The following is a 20,918-nucleotide window of genomic DNA, read 5'->3' as shown; positions in this document are numbered from 1 at the left end:
TGCACTTGCGGCCATATAGGGCTTCAAATGGCGCGGCACCAATACTGGTGTGGTTGCTGTTGTTGTATGAAAATTCGACCAAAGGCAAATGCTTATCCCAGCTACCGCCCAAATCCATAACACACGCTCTCAGCATGTCTTCCAAAGTCTGTATCGTCCGTTCGCTTTGGTCGTCGGTCTGCGGGTGAAACGCGGTGCTCATATTCAATTGTGAGCCAAAAGCTTCTTGGAAGGATTGCCAAATCCTTGATACGAACCTTCCGTCTCTATCAGAGATGATCGAGAGAGGTACACCATGACGTGTAACAATTTCTCTTCATGTAAATTTTGGCCAACTTGCTCGTGTTATCCTTTTCTCTGATAGGTAAGAAGTGCGCTGACTTCGTTAATCGATCCACTATCACCCAAATAGTGTCATGGCCTCTTGGCGTTCTGGGCAACTTTGTAATAAAATCCATGGAGATTTGTTCCCATTTCCACTTGGGAATCTCTGGTTGTTGCAGAAGTCCCGAAGGCTTCTGGTATTCCGCCTTAACCTTAGCGCATGTTAAACACTTGCTCACGTAAACAGCCACATCGTCTTTCATCCTAGGCCACCAATAGTAATCTTTAAGGTCCTGGTACATCTTATCCGCTCCTGGGTGGATAGAGTACCGCGATTTGTGAGCTTCATCGAAAATAACCTTCCTTAAACCTCCAAACAAAGGAACCCAAATCCTTTTCTCAAAACATAACGTTCCTTCCTTGTTTGGTACCAATAACTTCTCCATCCCACGGAGATATTCTTTCTCAAGGTTTCCTTTCTTGAGAGCTTCTTTCTGCGCAGCACGAATGCGCAAGGAAAGATCGGTCTGAATAATCATCTCCAAAGCCCTAACCCTTATGGGCTTGATCCTCTCCTTTCGACTTAGGGCATCGGCGACCACATTCGCCTTCCCTGGATGATACTTTATCTCGCAGTCGTAGTCATTCAACAGCTCAACCCATCGTCTCTGCCTCATATTCAACTCCTTCTGGTTGAATATATGCTGTAGGCTCTTATGATCTGTGAAGATCGTACATTTCGTACCGTAAAGGTAGTGTCTCCATATCTTTAAAGCAAATATCACTGCGCCTAGTTCCAAATCATGAGTGGTATAGTTCTTTTCATGCACTTTCGGCTGACGCGATGCGTAAGCTATAACTTTCTGCCGTTGCATCAACACGCAACCCAATCCTTGACGCGAAGCGTCGCAATATACCACAAAATCATCTGTACCTTCCGGTAGCGATAAAATCGGGCCATTACAAAGCTTATCCTTCAATAACTGGAACGCTTCTTCCTGTTTGATTCCCCAATCAAACTTCTTATCTTTCTGAGTGAGGAGCGTCAATGGTTGAGCGATTTTTGAAAAATCCTCAATAAATCTAGCCAGCCAAACCCAAGAATTGTCGAATCTCGGTTGGCATCTTTGGCGTTTCCCAATTCTTGATTGCTTCGATCTTGGTTGGATCCACGTGGATTCCATTTCCATTTACCACGTGTCCAAGGAATTGCACTTCGCGTAGCCAAAACTCGCACTTCGGGAACTTGGTATATAACTGTTCCTTCTTCAGCAACTCCAGAATGGCTCTTAAATGTTGTTCATGCTCCCTGCAGATCGAAGATCTATTCATCAAATCCATGAACACTGTAGGTGCGTTTGTCAACCCAAACGGCATAACTAGGAACTCGTAGTGCCCATAACGAGTTCTGAAGTCTGTCTTTGGGATACTCTCCTCTTGTATCCTTAACTGATGGTATCCAGATCGAAGATCGATCTTTGAATAAAAGCTTGAACCTTGCAGTTGGTCAAACAGATCATCAATCCTTGGCAGAGGGTATCTATTCTTGATCGTCAGCTTATTCAACTCCCGGTAGTCGGTACACATTCGAAGACTACCGTCATTCTTCTTGACAAACAAAACTGGAGCTCCCCAAGGCGAGAAGCTTGGTTGGATAAATCCCTTGTCCAACAACTCTTGAAGTTGTGTCGACAGTTCTTGCATCTCAGACGGAGCAAGTCTATAGGGTGCCTTAGCCACAGGCGCAGCGCCTAGAACTAAATCGATGCGAAACTCTACTTGCCTCAGAGGCGGCAGTCCGGGCAAGTCTTCTGGGAAGACTTCCGGGTATTCCCTCACGATAGGGATGTCTTCGATCTTCGGTTCTTCAGCTTTCTTGTCTACAATGTGTACCAGAAAGGCAGCGCATCCCTTCTGCAAACACTTTCGCGCTTTCAAGCAACTGATAATTCTTAACGGCATATCACGCTTCTCTCCGTGAACCACAATGGTCTCACCATCATCAGTTGGGATACGAACTACCTTTTCGTGACAAACTATCTCAGCCTTGTTGCCTGATAACCAATCCATTCCTACCACCACGTCGAAGCTTCCCAACTGGACTGGTAGTAGATCCAAAACAAACTCACGCGCTCCCAATTCGATCACACAACCCCTAATAACTTCGTTGGCTTCTACTATCTTTCCATTAGCCAATTCAATTGAGTACGGAATAGCTAACTTACTAGCGGCTAACCCAAGCATATTCTTAAACTCTAATGATACGAAGCTATAATCGGCACCAGTATCAAATAAAACGGATGCATAGCGTTGAGTAATATGGGACGTACCGATATCCATGCTTGGATTCCTGGCGTGCTTCCTTAGCCCGGTGTTAGGCATCTTTCCCATAATTTTGTCTAATCTCCTTTGGGCAATCTTTCCTATAGTGCCTCATATCCCCGCAGTTGTAACATCCCTTATATTTTCCTTTTCCTTTCTTTCCACGCTTCGTCTCACGCCAACACGTTTCCCTGTTGTGTCCCACTTTGCCACAGTTGTCACACTTCCCATTTTTACATCGCCCGGTATGATGACGTCGGCACCTGTCGCATTTAGGTAGCTTACCCATGTACTCTTTTCTCTTTTTGGCCTTGTTGTTGCTACTCGACTGGGTACCCTGTTTGAAATTTGCCAACTTTCTCTTGTTGTCCCCAGATGACTCTACATGAGTCTCCTTCTTCTCCTCAGAGGTTGAAAATTTGTTCATCCTGATTGCCTCTTCAGTCAAGGCTACACTTAGATTGATGGCCTCAGTGATCGTTGCAGGCTTTGATGTCGTCACCATGCTCATGATTTGGGGTGCCAATCCCCAAATGAAACGCTCAATCCTTTTAAACTCCGGATCTACCATGTAAGGAACAATACGCGACAGAACTTGGAACTTCTCCACATACTCAGCTACTTTTGGACCTTCCATCTTCAAGTTCCAGAACTCAGTCTCCACCTTCTGGCTTTCTGTTCTCGAACAGTACTTTTTATACATTAGCTCTTTTAGCTCGTCCCATGATAAAGCATACGCAACAGCCTCGCCCATTGTCTGAACCTGTAGTTTCCACCATGACACAGCCCCATCTCGGAACAGCCCGGAGATGTACGTGACCTGATCCTTTGGGGCGCATTTGCTCGCACGCAAAACAGTGTCCGTCTTCTCAACCCAGCGCACGAAGGCTACGGCACCCCCAGTGTCGTCGAAATGTAGGGGCTGGCAGCCTAAGAACTGCTTGTATGTGCAGCCGTTGGGTGGTTTGTTTCCGGGGCGAAAGGCCTCGTACTGTGCGATGAACTGTAAGAGGCGTTCTTGAAATTCCGCCTCTGTCGTCGACAAAGGGTTGTTGGTATCGGTGTTCCCTCGAGTCGACATCTTCCTAGAAGGAAGTCGGTTAGGTCGGGTCTTAGTAAGGACATGAGCACATAAGTCTCTGTTTAACGAATAAGACCTCAGAGGTATATTACATTTACGTAAATACGCAGTTGTTTAACAATTAATCACATATCATCATGGTTATAGCACAGCTTGCAAATAGGAACGTAGCAAGTAAACATGTGGTATTATAGTTATAGCACAGATATGTAAATCATCAACGTGCTTAGTGAGAGCATAGCGACAATATTTTTCGTCAGTCATTAGTCATAAGTATTGTCGCATGTTTAAAGATGATCGGGCTTTCATTATCCTCCGGCCATAATCACTGTGTCTTACCAAAATGCATCACATCAGAAGGGACATAGGGTCACCCTACCCTTGTCCAACAAGTATATCGGTGCATCATAATTATGTGGTCAGAAGTGATCCTCAAAAGTCTCCGAAATCCCCGCTTATCATTAGCATCTTTTCCCAAGAGTAATGCAATTTGCTTAATCCAGAAAGCAACTATACTGGTGACCGAGGTGGGGGAGGAAAGAAAAGTATACTGTTAACGTGCGTGAGTCATTTGCTCTATCGCTTGTTAGTTTAGACATGAACATCAGAATCCCGGGAATGGTGAAAGAACAAGGTCAAGAACACAAAGGGGTCTTGATGTATGCGGCAGATCAAAGCATGCTGGTGGAGGACGTGGTGTTTTACTTAAAGTCTTCAGACAATATGCTGTCTTGTGATGTAGACACTTAACTCATGTCTTCGGTTATGTAATGTTTTGTATTAGAAGTTGCCCTTTGTGGTGTCAGCTCAAGCTTCAATGTTCCGCGACTCATATCCTCAACTGCAGTCGATGTTATAGGAGCAACTTATCCTGTGTGTGTTTTTCATAATGTGAGGAATGGTAAGGGTTTATAGCTAGCATAGTGCGTTTATAGGGACCATCAAATCGGCTTATCGAGCGTCGTAGAGAAGAATGTAGCAAGCGGTGCGGTCAGTTAGGGGGGGGGGTTATTCCCAGTAGTGCCATCGCTGTGCTTAGAGCGGAGTGCTTCATGTCAAGCAATTGCCTGTGAGTTGCGTTTTCGCAGCTCAGCTTCTATCCTTGGCAACATACTGGTGTTTGTGTCAAGCCTGGGTCGCATTCTCTTCTGCCGAAATGGCATGAAGTGGGTTAGACAACTTTCCAATTGTCTATGAGATACATAGCACCATAAGCCATCATGTACTCACCTAATTTTACACGTAAATATACTCAATGTATGGGTGGGGAAATAAATTTCTGAGCCTTCACATAGGCTTGCCAATTTGGCTTGTTGCTTGAAATAGAATGAACTCGAGGCTTCATCGCCTTGGTCATTCGTGTTCGAGTTATTTCCTGCCACATTGGTTTTCATTAGCTTGACCCGCAGAGTCCACCAGGATTTCTGTGCACTACAAGTCGTTATTACGTGGGCCCCCGTAATAATAAATTGTCTTGCACAGTTACCCCAAATTTTCTCTCGTCCAAGCAGATGATCAATCAAGGAGCAACAGCAGGTGCATCGGCATGAACAGGGTCATGCTCCAATGCGGTGTTAGGAGCAACGCCTGGCTCAGGGGCCACGGCTGGCTCCGAATTAACAAATTCCATCTCAAAATCAGCTGGATCAACCATCACAGGGGGTTACAGGATCCTCCAAGGGCTGGTCTAAGTGTATGAACTCAAGGTCATGATCTGGATCAAAACCAGATGGGAGAAAAGGATCACCCTCAATACTGTGATCAAACTCAAAGCTGTGTGCGGGAACCGGTGTAGCCGATGATGCCGTATCAGGGTCGGCGTTGTGTGAATGGTGCTGCACTCCCTGTATATGCGAAAATGCGGATGTCAGGAACTCAAATGAGTCTGGGACAGGGGAATGGGCATGAGTTTCCCCTGCAGGAGCGTCCGCAAGCAGTAGGCTAATACCAGCAGCAATAGGGCCTCGCCCTCGAATGGGTGCTCCTCTAGTAGATCGTTATCATCGTCAGAGGCCACGTCGGGGGGGGGGGGGCATATCAACAACAGGATAAGCGGCAAGGGGCACAGGAGCAGGGATTACCGCGAGTGGCAAATTCCCAACAAGATGGCCATCGGTAGGCTCTGCTACGACTTCAGGCAGCGCAAAAGGGCTGAAAGTCGTCATTGTCTGTGCTGGTAGTATCGGAAATGTACACCTCGTGCTTCGATGAAACTATGTCGTCTGATACCATGGCCATGGGATTCGTAGTGTCCATCTTTCTAGTACATGATGAAAGCATGACGTTTGTAACACAAACACATATACGTATAATAATCAATCATATAATCATATAAACATGTTAGTCAATAAGCAATCAAATAATTCTCCTAGTCCCACTAGCCTTCCAGTCTCCTAGACTGATACTCCTAGTCCCACTAGCCATATTCTCCTAGTCTCTAAGACTGCTCTATCATCTACCTCGACCTCTTAGATCGAGCCTCGGCCTCCAAGACCGAGCCTCAGCCTCCAAGACTGAGCCTATTCTCCCTAGTCTCACTACCCATCTACCTCGATCTCTTAGATCGAGCCTCGGTCTCCAAGACCGAGCCTCAGCCTCCAAGACTGAGCCTACTATTCCTAGTCTCACTAGCCATCTACCTCGATCTCCTAGATCGAGCCTCGGCCTCCAAGACCGAGCCTCAGCCTCCAAGACTGAGCCTAATAATAAATAAATAAAATGTGCTCAACATTTGTTTGTAAAAACGTTTTGGATCTGGACTTAAGTGGTATGCAGTAAAAATGTTTTCGTGAGAGCCCTAGTGATCATAGTCTAGACTCGAGAAGGAATCCTAGTTCGCTATGATCAGAGCTCTGATACCAAGCTGTCACACCCTGGCTTTGCGGAAGCGTGGTTAATTTGGTTTGACTTCTTAATACCATACCTTAACCATAATAAAGCTATATGAATAAAAACCATGCAAGATCATCCATTCATTTAAGTTTTAAAACCAAATACAATAACATTGTATCAACGGAAACACACCCTAACGACATAAACATTATTCAGCAAACATAAACATAAACACAGTTTAAGGACTGTGACTTGTCCAGGAAAGAGTCACATTCCCTAAACCCGGATGACCTCGTACTAGTGCAGCGGGAAAACGTGCCATACCGTGCTAGATCCTTTAATTCCCTGAAATACATGTAAGTTGAAAAATCAACAATAATATTGAGCGAGTTCATGTGTAGTGAGTAAGTAAAACCTTTGTAAAATGTCTGTATGTATGAAAATTCCTGGTATGTAGCAGTAAGGAAAAAGAGATCAATTAATGTGTAGCTAATACATTAACAAGTGAAATGGCCTAGGAAGCACTCAAACCTGTAACGCGAATTTCATACCGGTCCTTCCGGCGGAACGACATAGTCACCACATGCAGCCACACGCTGGCTCATGCGTGGGGCTCGCAACACCCGATAGATCTATCACTCATGCCTCTCGGTCCTTATACAAGGATTAATGGTCTTACGATAATAGCCTACCCATTCAGATGATCTAGGTAATAACCCTCCTTACGCTATCCATACCATGTAAAAAGTACTCGTAATCATAGTAACATGTATTTCACCCCCGCAGTTTAGAAAACTGAAAACAGTTAAGAGAAAAGGGGGACATGAACTCACAGCGGTGCGTCTCTACCAAGTAATACTCCAAGTCAAGCAGTTGTGCAACGACCTACATGTACTAACTCTATTAGACGGACGGCCGTGCCTTAGCTTTATGGTTTAGGTTTTTGGGAAATAGTTAGACAACTATTTCGTGTTTACATTCCGTATATACTTGGTAATTATTTTCCTTCCCAAGGATGGGGGACTTAATACATGTGCGTTCATGATATATCATTAAGTCTCACTTAATATATATTTATTTCTAACTCCAAAATATAATTATTTTTCTCAAAAATATTATATTTTTATTTCACATAATTTTTCCCAAAATAATATTTTAACAAAAATACGCGTTCATAAATATTTCCGTAAAATGCGTAAGTTACGTTTTAACGATCGAGTGGTAATAATAATTACCGGTGTAACTTATATATTTATCGTGAAAGCGTTCGTATTATTTTGGATTCGTTAACGTTCGATAATATTATTTTTACCCTAAAAATAATATTTATTCACTTCACAAAATAGTTGACAAGTGACGTTGTGAAAAATATATTTACCAAATATATATTTATCACGTTTAGTTTTGTGAAAATTCCACCTCCGATATTTGTAAATAAAGTCGTGGCGAAACTTATATTTTGAAAACATGTCGATAAGTATTTCTAACACTTGTAGTGAAAATAATTCTAAGTGTTAGGTTTTTAGAAAAATTTCGCCAGAGTTTCCTCTGTAACTGGAGGTGGCCACGCTTTCAAGCGTATCATTTTCTTTTACAAATCAATTCAACAATTTCTTATTCAATCAAAATAACGTCCAACACATCAAACTAGTAAATAAATATGTAAATCGCAAAGATTTGATGAACTTGTGATTTACTTAAAAATACGAAGTAAATCTCATTACTTTTAGCGGATCTTAATATAAATTAGTCCGATTTCGTAAAAACCTTGCCTTTAAAGAAATTCCGTCTTCACAACCTCTCGTCATCTTTTACAAAAATTGTTATTTTGTCCAAACTTTGTGTTACACAAGTGTTTACACACTTGTGTGTTCTAAAAATCATTCTAGTTATCATAAGATCCGTTTTTAGAAAACATGATTTTCTTGACACTTGGTCCTTTGAAAATACCACTTGTTGATACGTAGATCTGCTAGTTTTAAACACTATTTCAAAAGTAAAAATGCTTTTACACAAGTTCATGATTCGTGTGTGGTAGAGTTTCACCCTTTAACCCTTGTTTCATTCAAAACAACCTTATGTCATGATCCATGGTCATGACCAACCCGGGTTAAATGATGATCCGAGCTACCACAACATAGATCGGGTCCAAATAATCACACAATTCAATTACTACAACATTTACACATCATATGAGCTTTTAACCATCTTTTTAAGTGTTTTTAGTAGACTTTAATGCATCATCTTGTAAGTTTACGAGTTTCAACCGTTACAAATCCTTTTAACCACTTTAAATTAGTTCGAGAAGGTGTTTTAAGTAACTTACCACTAGCTCGAGGTTAGGGAAGAATCTAGACGCGAAAAGGGTGGATAAAAGCAACGAGAGAAGGTCCTTTGAGCTCCGAGTGCACCAAGACTTCTTATGCGGGATCCTTGTCACTTGTGTGCACTTGGAATGCGAAGATCAAAGTCGAAAAAGATGATGGATGGTTAGGGGATCTCGGCCGAAAGCTTTTGAGGGAGAGAGAGGTGTGTTTTTATGATGTTGAGTGGTGAGGATTATGATGTGCAACTCTAGATACTTATAGACAAAAGTTTAGGTTACAAACCAATGGTTCTCATGTCTTGAAGATATTAAACATCAAAGGATTAAAATAATAAAAATTGTACCATGCATGTCCCCTAGGGGACCGAATTCGTTAAGAGGGGGGGGGGGTTCTAGTCCAAATTCAACTAAACCAGTTAGTGTAAAGTGAGGTTAGTTAGGTTAGTTAAGTATTAACCCGGTTAGTTGTGTGTTGTGCTTAATGGCGGGTGTTAGGGTATTCAGGGACCCTAACTGGCTCAGAAAAAGACAAATAATGTTTATGGCAATATTTTCATGTTCAAGATAAAGTCCGGTTGTTCGGCTGGATAGTAATACGTTAAAGTGCTTATCAAAGCTTTAAGGCGTCGTTAATACCATTTTTAGTGACACAACTTATTCCCGACACTTTGGAAAGTGTCTAGTAATATTTTTCTCATGTTTTGGCACTTTATTAGCCAGCTAGAAGCTGAATTGTTTACTAAAGTGCTGAGTTTTGTGCTCAGTGTACGTTCTAGGCACATCCAGTCATTATAACTTATCCCTAGAGACGCAGTTCTACAACCCTTGTATCCCTACACTCACTATGGGTGTAGTGAAATATTTCTGGCTCATACAGGCCTTAGAGGCAATATCTGCCTGATGCTGGCTTATCAGCATGTTCAATAGGTTATCCGTTCATAGTGCTACTGTGCTTTTGTGCATCATGTTTGTCACTAGAGTTCAGCGTGTAAATAATGTAGTGACGGTAATTAAAGTATGATGCAGGTATGTACAAGTATCAAGAATCAAGTAGCAGTTCATCAGTAATTTCAAGCAAGCACAATAATTAAGCAGTAATTAATTATTAATTAAACCGTACGGATACCTGGTTTAGTGAGGGTTGTCACATCGCAAGCTTGGGATGCCATTCATCTGTTGAACAATTTTCCTCTTTATATTGATCCACCTGTGGATCTATTTCAGCTACTATGTGATACTGGATATTACATTTTATATGGTTGAAATAAATCTATTTTATTGCTTCCGCTGTGCATTATAATTTGTGTTGTTTGACTATGATGATATCAACTACGTCACGATACTCCCCCACCGGGCCCACCGGTGACACGTGGAAATTAGGGGTGTGACACAATTGCATATGATATCCTCTTCTCCGGTGTTAATAGACCACCACGAAACCACCGACTCATCTTCTTTCTCTAATGAAGGGCCTGGGCACGAGTGACCATCACCCGGTTCATTGCGTCTATCGATAGGGACTAACCTGCGTTCGTGCGGGCACGCGCGGACGCGGTTGACTTTCCCACTCAAAGAAAGACGAGAAGAGTTACCTTGTGTATAAAATTGGATGTTTCCAACATACAAGGCTTGCGGTAATCACTGTGGTTACCGCACATAGCGATGCGGTCCAAACCGCATCCTATTGTATAGACAAGTGGAACTGACACTTTGACTTCAGTGACCAAACCGGCAAGTGGTCTGCCCGGGCACTGACAGCAGTGGTCAGCTGACCACCCAATGCGCAGCTGCACAGCCCATATACATAAAAGCTGGTAGACAGACTGACAACACCAGCAGGACGTGTCAACACCTCCGGATGCGCCCAAAGCTTCCGTGACCTGCTCTTCTGACACACCTACAAAAAGCTACGCATTGTCAGTCAGGTCCTAGGCCCACCTAGAGGCCCTTTAGGCTCTCTTCTTCACTCTTCGGCTATAAATACCCTTCCCGAACCAGGTTTGAGGTAACACTAATATGCTCTCTCACACATACTACTTAAATAATTATCTTGCTCACAAGCAAATATTTATTCTCACGCCGGAGAGTGGTAACAAGGAGCAACCCCCACCCCATCCTCCTTGTTATGAGTCAAGGTGTGTTTCCTTGTGCAGGAGACGGATTAGAGGACGACCCGGCTATCGATCGAGCTAGGAAATAAGAAATTAACCCTACTTGACGAAACTCGACCCGTGGACTAATTCCAGATTATCCACTGCTTCATCATCCAAGTCTCGGTTCAAAGCCTATAACTGCCTTCAATCTGGCATTTGGAGAAAAGCATCCTATTCCTGAGATTGTGGCACTTGGGGGTCAATCGGATGGTAAATGTTCGCTTCTGAAGCTCTTCTTGGCTTCCAATTCAATGTGCGTGAAATGGGCACATGCGACCCGCATGCTCCAAATGGTCCATGATATCACTAGTCTTGATCCTCGGTGCCGGTTTCAGGTCAATTGTTATTTTACTTGATCATATAAAATTGAATTTGTTGCTGCTTAGTTAGGGTTTATAGTTTCTGAATTTATTGATCTTGGAGAGTATATATATTTAGGGTTTAGTATTAGATGCAACATGATCAGGATCAGCAGTTATTGTGTGGTTATTATACAAATTTGGTTATTATTTTGTTAGTCTAAAAAGTGTTTCAAATTTGTAACATAACATGAGCTTTTGAGGTACTGAAGTTTGAATATAAAATGTCATGGGGATGATTCTGTGGAATACGGCAGTCCAAATGTATAGTTAGGGTTTAGTATTGTAATTTGAATGTATAGAGCACGCTATGGTTATTTGTGTCTACTGCTCATGATTGGATATTATTCTGTTAGTGTTAAACGCGTTTCAATTGGTAAGAATTCAACCGACGCATGATGCATTAACCTTTGTATTAACCTTCAAACAAGAGTTTTAGTTATTCTGTTAGTTATTGATCATGTAGAGAATGTGTAGTAAAGGTAGAATTATTAGCAAAGGCCACGCTAAATGATCAGGATCTGCAACTTTTGAGTGATTATTACTCAAATTTGGATATTAATCTGTTAGTGTAAAAGTGATTCCAATTAGGAAAATAACATGAATTTTAGCTGTTTCTTTTTTGTGTATATATGAGTGATACTGAAGTCTGAATATAAATGTCAGGAGGATGATTCTGAGGAATATGGCAGTCCTATTGAATCATCATCAGCAATTGCTGATACCATTAAATCAAGAACTGATGCAATGTTAAAGAAGACCAAAGTTGCAGTCTCTTCTAAACTGATTGTGATGAGAGCGAGATATGCCGATTGGCCCAATCTCACCATTATTCACACTCCGGGATTTGTTCTCCAGGTAACTTATACAATAGGTAGGCGAAAAAGGGTGACCCGCATTTGGTAATCTAAACTTATTGTAAGAAAAAAGGGTCATGTGTATCTAAACGTATCTAAAAATAGTGATAATCTGAACCACATTTGGTAGGCGAAAAAGGGTGAACCAGAAAGCACACCAGAAGAAATTCTCTCAATGGTGATATCTCTTGCTAGTCCACCTCATCGCATCCTTTTATTCCTTCAACGAAGTAGTGTGGAGTGGTGCTCGTCTGCAGTTGGATGAGATTCGTGACATTGATCCAACCTTTCGAAGAACATTAATTTTCGTCTCCAAGTTTGATAACCTGCTTAAGGTACATACATGATTAACCTGAAACTGCTTGAAGAAAAAAGCATTTTTAATCTTAATCGTGTCTCTGCAGGTATTTACAATCGATGTATACCTGAGTGCAAGTGGCTATGATGCAGGATTATCTACAACTGAATTGAAGATTATATGAAGGTTTGAATGATGTCTTATTCTTTTATCATCGAGTCTATTATTAGTAATCGTATCTTTTTATTTATTTGGTTTAGTCATGTTTATCTCTTAGGTTCTTGTATAAATATGGTTCTATAGTTCATTGTTAGTTAGTTTTGATTATTATTAAATGAAAAGAACTGTGTTCTTGGAACCATTGGTTCAATTTATCGTCTTTGATTAATCAGTTGTTCTTAAGTCATTTGATTGCACGCGAAACTGCATCAGGTGTTAGGTGTTATCAGAGCTTTGGTTTCAAATGGCTCGACGTGATAGTGATTACTCTTGTGTTCGTAGAATCGCCAACCGAGGCAACGGCAAAGATGGTCCCGACTCACGTGCTCGTGGAGAAGACAAACATCCTACCCGCAGAATCGCTGACCGAGGCAGTGGAAGGGTTGGTGCTGAACCACGGGATTTTAAGATCAGAAAACTTTGGCAACGAGTCCGAGACCTCGAATTACTTAACGAGATCCAACAACTCAAGCAACGGATCCACGATCTTGAGGCACCATCGACATGGGAGGAAACGGAACCGGAAGGATTCGTCGGGGACGAGGAGCATCCTACCAATGGCAGCACTATCTATGATTCTCCTCTCGTGTATGATGAATACGGGGATGTGGAATGGTATGCTTGGGTTACCGGTGGTGATCGGAACTTACCGGATGACGAATCTGGTTCCGAAGGTCGTAATGTTGGAGGTGTTAAAGCGGTAGAAAACGGAGGTGATGTGATAGCTTCTGGTGGTTGTATGGTGGTGATAGATGGTCCGACGGCTAGTGGTGGGTTTCAGTCACAACTAAAGGCAATCCCTTCTTTCATGCCGAATGAAACGTTCGGATTAAATGTTGACGCAGGGATTTTGGGATTTCAACTAGAATGAGATAATAATTCAAATATTCGAAAGATTAATATTTCCATTAATAGGGGTGATATTCGAAAGATTAATATTTCCAGCAATATCTTTGAAAAGGATGAGGCTAACACACGTATACAAGCTAATCGAACGAGATCATGTGGCAAAGCTAATAATGAGAAAGATTTACATGAATCAGTGGAGACAATTTCATGCACAATAAATTTTAGAAGTCCACTTCCAAATATTCCTATTGGTCCATTATATTTTAGTCATTATTTTAGTCGTGCAATGGTGGCCTATGCACAGTTTTGATGGGGGAGCAGTATAAAAAAGAATTTATGGAGTCTTATATTGGTGGCTCTGTAAACGCACTTTGCAAATTAAAAAGTTCAAAACATAAGACACATCCACTTCATTCAAAGCTTACAGATCAAACATGTGTGCAAGTGAAACAAGCGAAAGTGAAAAAAGAGATTGGATCGAAGGCTTTAACTGATCTAGTTGATAGGCCAAAAATTGGTGGATTAGTTGATGTTGTTGTTGAATGGCTAGTGAACAAGATGTGGTCCAATGCTCCATTCGTTCCCAGTGGTACAAATCTACCGTCAGGCGAGATGGTCCATGAGGTGGAACCGTTAATTTAGGTGGGTCATAATAATAATAATAATAATAATAATAATAATAATAATAATAATAATAATAATAATAATAGTAGTAGATTGGAGTCGGGTTAATTTTCCTATTGATCCAGGTGGTTTTGGTTAAAAAAACAAAAACCTCGAGGACGAGTTTTTTCGAAGAGGGGGAGTATGACGCAGGAGCATGCATATCTTTTATTATATCTTTTATTTATTTAAAATTCAAGTTTCCTAGTTTATCTTTTTATTTTCTAGTCTATAAATTAGGGTCTAGATCTAGACCCTAGAGCTTATTGTTAGTTAGTTTTATGTTGATTATTGAATAAAAAGAACAGTGTTCTTGAACCTTTGTGGTTCTTTTTATCGTCACTGAGTACTAATCGTTCTTGAGCCATCTGATTGCACGCGAAACTACATCGGTTGGTATTAGAGCTTTGGTTCTCAAATGGGTTGACGTGAAAGTGAATACTTGTTTGCTCGTAGAGTCGCCGACAGAGGCAACGAAATGAGTGTTTTCTATTCACGTGCTCGTGGAGAAGATCGACCTCCTACTCGTAGATTCGCCAGTCGAGGCAGCGATGGAGTCCATCCCGATCCACGGGATCTAAAGATCAAACGGCTCCGACAAGGAGTCCGAGATCTTGAAGAGATCAAACAGCTCCGACAACGAGTCCAAGATCTTGAAGAGATCAGACAGCTTCGTCAACGAGTCCGATATCTTGAGTTACAACGGGAGATGCGCGTTAAGGAAACCGAATCGGGAACCGACGTCCGAGACGATGTGAACGAGGAAGAGGAGCATCCTTTCTACCATCCCCACCCCCGGTTCTTCGAACCTATCTATCAGGAAAGTTTGTCGAACGAACCAAAATTCGATACACACAGGATTGAACCTGATGTGGGAGAATGTGTGTTCGTGCAAAAGGTCCTTAACCGGACTACTATGTAAGAGGATGAACAAATAGAAGCATGCAGAGAAGATGAAGATGATAAGCCGTTGATGACAGAGATTGCAGAATACGCGAAGACATCTGCAGGTACGTTTAATGATTTTTTAAAGGATTCAACGGCCGATAATGGTGGTGTTGTTGATATTGTCGGAGATAAGATGGCTACTGGCAATGATAAATCTCCCGTTGGAATTTTTACGAAGTCCTCGAATGACTCCAAAAATTATGGGGAGTTGTTTTTTTTTAAAGTCAAGACAAGGATAATATTTCGATTGCCAATCTTATTGATGAAATTTCCGCTAAATATGATAATATTTTGTATGGGGTGACCTATAAAGAATTTTTATTGAAAGCTCAAAATGGAAATGATATTAACTTTGCTCTAAATATCACAGTTACTATTGAAAGAGGTGATACACTTGCCAATGGGATAAGCATGCAAACTTTGCATGAGGCTTTTACATGTGGGGCACCTAAGTCTACGAGACTTTTAAATGAATTGATGGGGCAAGACAACAAAGTGCATGGGGGTGAGGTGATACTTAAGCTAAGTGATGGGCTTTTCATTCCTAGAGTTGTCATTCTCCTATCTGATTTGCCAATTAAAGTTATTGGATCACAATTGAAGGACCACGCATTTCATGTTGGATTACAAAATTATGGTGGGCCCGGGATGTTAAATGAGAATTGTCATGTTATTATGGATTATACACAAACTAGTAGCGGTGGTTTAGAAAATGTTGGGCCAAAGGAAGATACTGTTAATAATGAGCCGATTAGTGTCACACATTCTACGCCAAGATACTGTTAATACAATGTGGCTCCATTCCTAAAGGTTTCAAGCCATCGAATGTCAATGCCAATTCATCAACTAAAGTGAGCAAGAGACGACCCAATTTCCCATTCAACCCAGGTGGTTCAGGTCAAGAACTAGGCCAGATGAATCGTGATGTAGATTTCTTTGGGTGGGGTGTGATAATAATTCAGAATCGGGTTGATGTTCCTTACGATCCGGGTGGCTTTGGTCCAAAGGCAAAACTCGAGGACAAGTTTTTTCGAAGAAGGGGAGTATGATGCAGGATTATCTACAATTGAATTGAAGATTATATGAAGATTTGAATGATATCTTATTCCTTTATTATCGAGTCTATTATTAGTAATCGTATCTTTTTATTTATTTGGTTTAGTCATATTTATCTCTTAGGTTCTAGTATAAATAAGGTTCTAGAGTTCATTGTTAGTTAGTTTTGATTATTATCAAAATGAAAAGAACTGTGTTCATGGAACATTAGTTCAATTTATCGTCTTTGATTAATCAATCGTTCTTGAGCCATTTGATTGCACGCGAAACTGCATCAGGCTACATTGGAGAGAACACACAGCCTTTCTTTGTGGCCCTACCAAAAGAAAGAAGTGCAGTTTCAAATGATGAATTCAGGAGGCAAATATCTCAAGTGGATTCAGATGTCATACCGCATCTAAAAGAAAATGTCAAAGGTGGATATGATGAAGAAAATACAAATCCCACATAGGTTTTGGTCGCTGTTGATGCAACAAATAATAGACCAAGGATGGTAGCTGGGCTGGTTAGGCAGAAAGGTTGAAGGGTTCAACTTTGCCAAACGCAGGTCGTGGGGTCCCCCCACGTTTGCAAGACGTGGAGAGAGGTTCACTAGTTTTAATTTTGTTATTTGCTCGAGATCCTCCACTGAAGTGTGTTCAGTTTCGAATGTATGAGCAAAAGGAATGTGTGTGTTGAATGTGAAAGAAAGTGACTTGCATGAAGCAAGTACTCAAGAACAATGGCCAGAGATTTCGAGAATCGGAGCTGGTCCAGGAATGTTGTTCACACTTAATGAAGTGTCATATTTATAGGGAAAGCATTAGCTCAAAGAGGAAGCTGTTGACTAGTGAACCTGCTTGCAGTGGGGGACTTACCCTTTTTGGGGTGGAAGCCTTTTGACCTGCGGGTAAAAGACTGTGCTCTGTGCATCCGCCTTACTTTTGCGACTGGAGAAGTTGGTGAAGCAATCAGAGATGTGACTACTTACTGTTTGAGTCTTGCTTTATCTCATCTCCCGGATTTTCAACCTTTTAACCCTTTGAGCATTCATGTATTTAAGTCATTTTATTTAGTCTTGGGCTACCCCCGTCATCAGCCCCCCAAGTCAGAGGTTTTTGGTAAATGAGCTCAAAGACTTCTGACTTTTACACATGTATTTGCTTCGCTTAAAGGCTTCAAGGTTTCGAGGCTTGAAGGGTTGAAAACGGTTGGGCTTTTTGAATTTTGAATTTTGACAAGACAATTGATATGACTTGTGGCAGTTTTTCTTTGTGTCGGGCGGCGGTTTTAATTCTTCTCTTTAATTATATTATTTCTTAACTCTTTAATTTACATACATTTTTCAGAAGAACATCATTTGCTCTCTTTCAAGTTTTCCCCTTTTTGCATTAGGTTAGTTCCGACTGCTTATTTTCTTCTCGTTTTCTATTATCATGGGTGCCCGTAAAGATTTAGCAAAATCTTTTTCCCGAATGACTCAAGAGGAAGTCGATTTGTTTTGTATGGAGTGGGGAATAGGGATGAAGTTTAAACCGGTGGCACCGGCTTGTGACGTTTCGATCGATATATGTCCCCCTGGTTCCATTGCTCTATACTGTCGCCATTTCGAGTTTTCTAACCTTCGTCACCCATTTTCAATCTTTGTTTTGAATATCTTGGAGTATTACCGCATATCTTTCGGTCAGATTCATCCCCTTGGTATGGCTAGGGTTTTACATTTTGAAATTTTGTGCCGGGCTTCAGGGTATGACCCAACTCTTTTATCGTTTCGCTGCTTTTTCCGATTGGCTAAGAATGGTGACTGGTTTACCTTCGAGACCACTCAAGTTGACACTTGCTTGATTTCGTCTATGGTATCTACCCTTGGTGTCTGGAAGGACCAGTTTTTCTGGGTGTCCGAGGAAATTGTTCCTTTTAAACTTGTTTGGAGGCACCCGGATGCCGTTTTGAATGAGCCTGAGCCTTCTGCTTCTGATATAAATGCTCGTTTTTTAGAAACTCTTAGGGAGTGCCCTTCAAGGCTTCGTCCCTTTCCCGAGCATTTGTTGGTGTTATTGGGTCTTAGTAAGTTGTGGGAAAAACGTGATCGAGACCCGGTGCTTTTGAGAGATGGGAAGGGTATGCCTTTACTCTTCTTGTGTTGTTATGTTCCTGTTTCCTGCTTTCTGATATGCTTTTATGTTTGTTTTGCAGTTATGTCTGCAATCGATTTTATTAAAATGATGACACTTCTGATGTTGCCTTTGATGATGCTGCTGCTACTCTGGGTGAGGATGCGATTGTTAGGGTTTCCGATTATAGGTTCAAGGGTTCCAGATATGTGAATGTCCCCAATGTCAAGGGTTTTACCAAGGCTACTGGTTCTAAGGCTTTCGTTCGTCATTCGAAACGTTATCTGATAGGTGCTGATCAGCCATCTGGTTCAGAGCCCATCGATGTTAGTGATGATATTGAAGTATCAGCAGATCAAGCTATTGATGTCAGCAAGGGTAAGAAGAAGGAGTTGATTGTTTCTGGTAAAAAGAAGAAGTTGGTTAAGAAAGGTAGCACTCCTGCCATTCAGGGTTCGTCTGTCAAAAGTGTTGAGAGCTTCGAAGGTTCCGAGGGTGAAGAGGTTTATGTACCCAACTGGGGGGTTAAAGTTGGAGATAGCTTCAAAGATCCGGCTGTTTATGCTGAAGCCCTAGCTCATTTTGCTCCTCCCGGCGTTCGAAGTGTTATTTCTAAGATGGAGGCTGATCATCTTATTTCTAGGATGATGCTAAGTTCCTGCAACCTTTCAGCCTTGTTGGCTGAAGGTGTTACCCGTTTTGCCAAGGGCATGCAGGAGTATGAGGAAGCCTACAAGAAGAAGGAGAAAATGAAAACTTCAATGGCCGCTATGAAGAAAGAGATTGATAGTTTTTCCGAGAAGGAGTTAGCTTGGGTTTAAAAAGTGGGTAAATTGATGAGAAGGCATGAGATTGAGATGAATGATCTCAAAAAGGGTTTCAAAACTTATCGGTTGAAGCTGAAATCTGATAGGGAGGCCTTGGTTGTTCAACAGAAGGCCTTCAATGAAGAAAAAATGGCCTAAAGGCTTTGGTTGCCCAAGCCACTGGAGATAACCAGTGGCTTATTGAGCAGGGTTTCCATCAAGTTGTTACCTACCTTCTTCACTCTAAAGAGTTTAATTCTGTTCTTGGTGAAGTTTACACTAAACTGCTCAACTTGGGGAAACATCAAGGTCTTATTGTAGGTTATAAGCTTCATGAATCTGGCAATCCTTTGGAAAAATCTCCTTTGTACCGTCCTGAAGCTTCTGAAGTCTTCAAGGGTTCTGTTGAGCAGATGGAGAGGCTGACGTACCCGTATGTGAGCCAGGTTGCTTCTTGTTTTGGTAAGCCCCTCTCCGTCTTGCAGGAACTAAAACCGGATGGTCTTAATGAGAAGGTATGTCTCGATGTGCTTGGTTCTCTTTCAAGGAAACATTCCTATTTAGGAGATAGCGAGGATACCTTCTCGGGAGAACTTGATGCTGCCAAAGATGCAAGCTTGGAGGGTTCAGCAGTCGGTGGTGATGGTGGCTCGAAGGCTAAGAAGATCAAAAAGACCAAAAAGGCCAAAGGTAACAGTTCTGGGGCTTCTAAGCCTTCCACCGATGCATAATATTCGTAGCTTTCTTAGCACTCTTTAAAATAATTCATGGTTTGTAATGTTAACTTAAACAATTTTTAGGTTTTGCAGGAACCCTTAAGGTTCCTGTTATGTGGTTGTGATAGGCCTGTATGGCCTTTTGAACAATTTCTTAGGCTTGCAAGCCACTAAGGCTTGCTTTAACTCTGTTTGGATATTAGGAAGTTTGCTAAGACTTTCTTTGTTATGCTGTTATGCTAAACTATTTGCCTTGTGTTGTGTTTTTATGCTTTTGTCTTATTTTGTTAAGGGAGTTTGGTTAGCTTCAAGCCTTCAAGCCTTCTGGCTATCCTGTATGTAGGTTGAAGCCTTTGAGGCTTCTGGTTGTCACATATGTAGCTTGAAGCCTTCAAGGCTTCTTAGTTTCGTGACTTGGCTTTAGTTTCATGACTTGGTTTGTATCTTTGAGTTTTGTAACTTTTTGTTCAAGTTGTTGCATTGTTCCTTAGGTTATTTCTTTTCCTTGTAATCTTGTCTTTGTTGGGTTTGTGTTGCCTTCATGTTTTTTATACCTTAAAGGGTTCAGCGCTACAGTAACTTAGCCTTGGTATTTTTAACAAGAAGACATAGCACCTATCCTATTCATTATTTTCCTTGTTTTCATTTGATTTCGTAAGCCTGTTTGTTGATTATTTTTTCTAAGGCTTAAGGAACATTTGTTGTAGGTTGTTCAAACCCGTCTATGAGACAACTTTGTTTTTTTAATAATAAGTCTCATGGAGTTGTATTGATTTAGGAACTCACCCCTTATATAGGTCTATTCAACCCTTGAACCTATTGAGCGATGTGGCCTGGGAGCTCATCCCCTTACATGGCCCCTGCCATGGAGTTTTTTGCTAGGTTCTCAACCTGATTTTAGGATAGAAAGACAAATTTGATAAACAACTTCATTCATTCAAGAGACATTGTGTTACAAAAGGTGGTCAACTCTTGAAATACAACTTTGTGAAATACAAACCAATCTTTCTTGATTA

At 41.4% G+C, this 20,918-nt stretch overlaps 1 pseudogene; it reads left to right on the top strand.

Annotated features, from left to right (window-relative positions):
• LOC118482707 overlaps window positions 1-20,918 on the top strand; it is a 39,580-nt pseudogene that overhangs the window by 12,106 nt on the left and 6,556 nt on the right.

The sequence above is a fragment of the Helianthus annuus genome, chromosome 10, assembly GCF_002127325.2.
Source record: "Helianthus annuus cultivar XRQ/B chromosome 10, HanXRQr2.0-SUNRISE, whole genome shotgun sequence".
NCBI lineage: Eukaryota > Viridiplantae > Streptophyta > Magnoliopsida > Asterales > Asteraceae > Helianthus > Helianthus annuus.
Note: the sequence above shows the minus strand (reverse complement) of the source record. Positions and strands in the feature narration are given on the sequence as shown.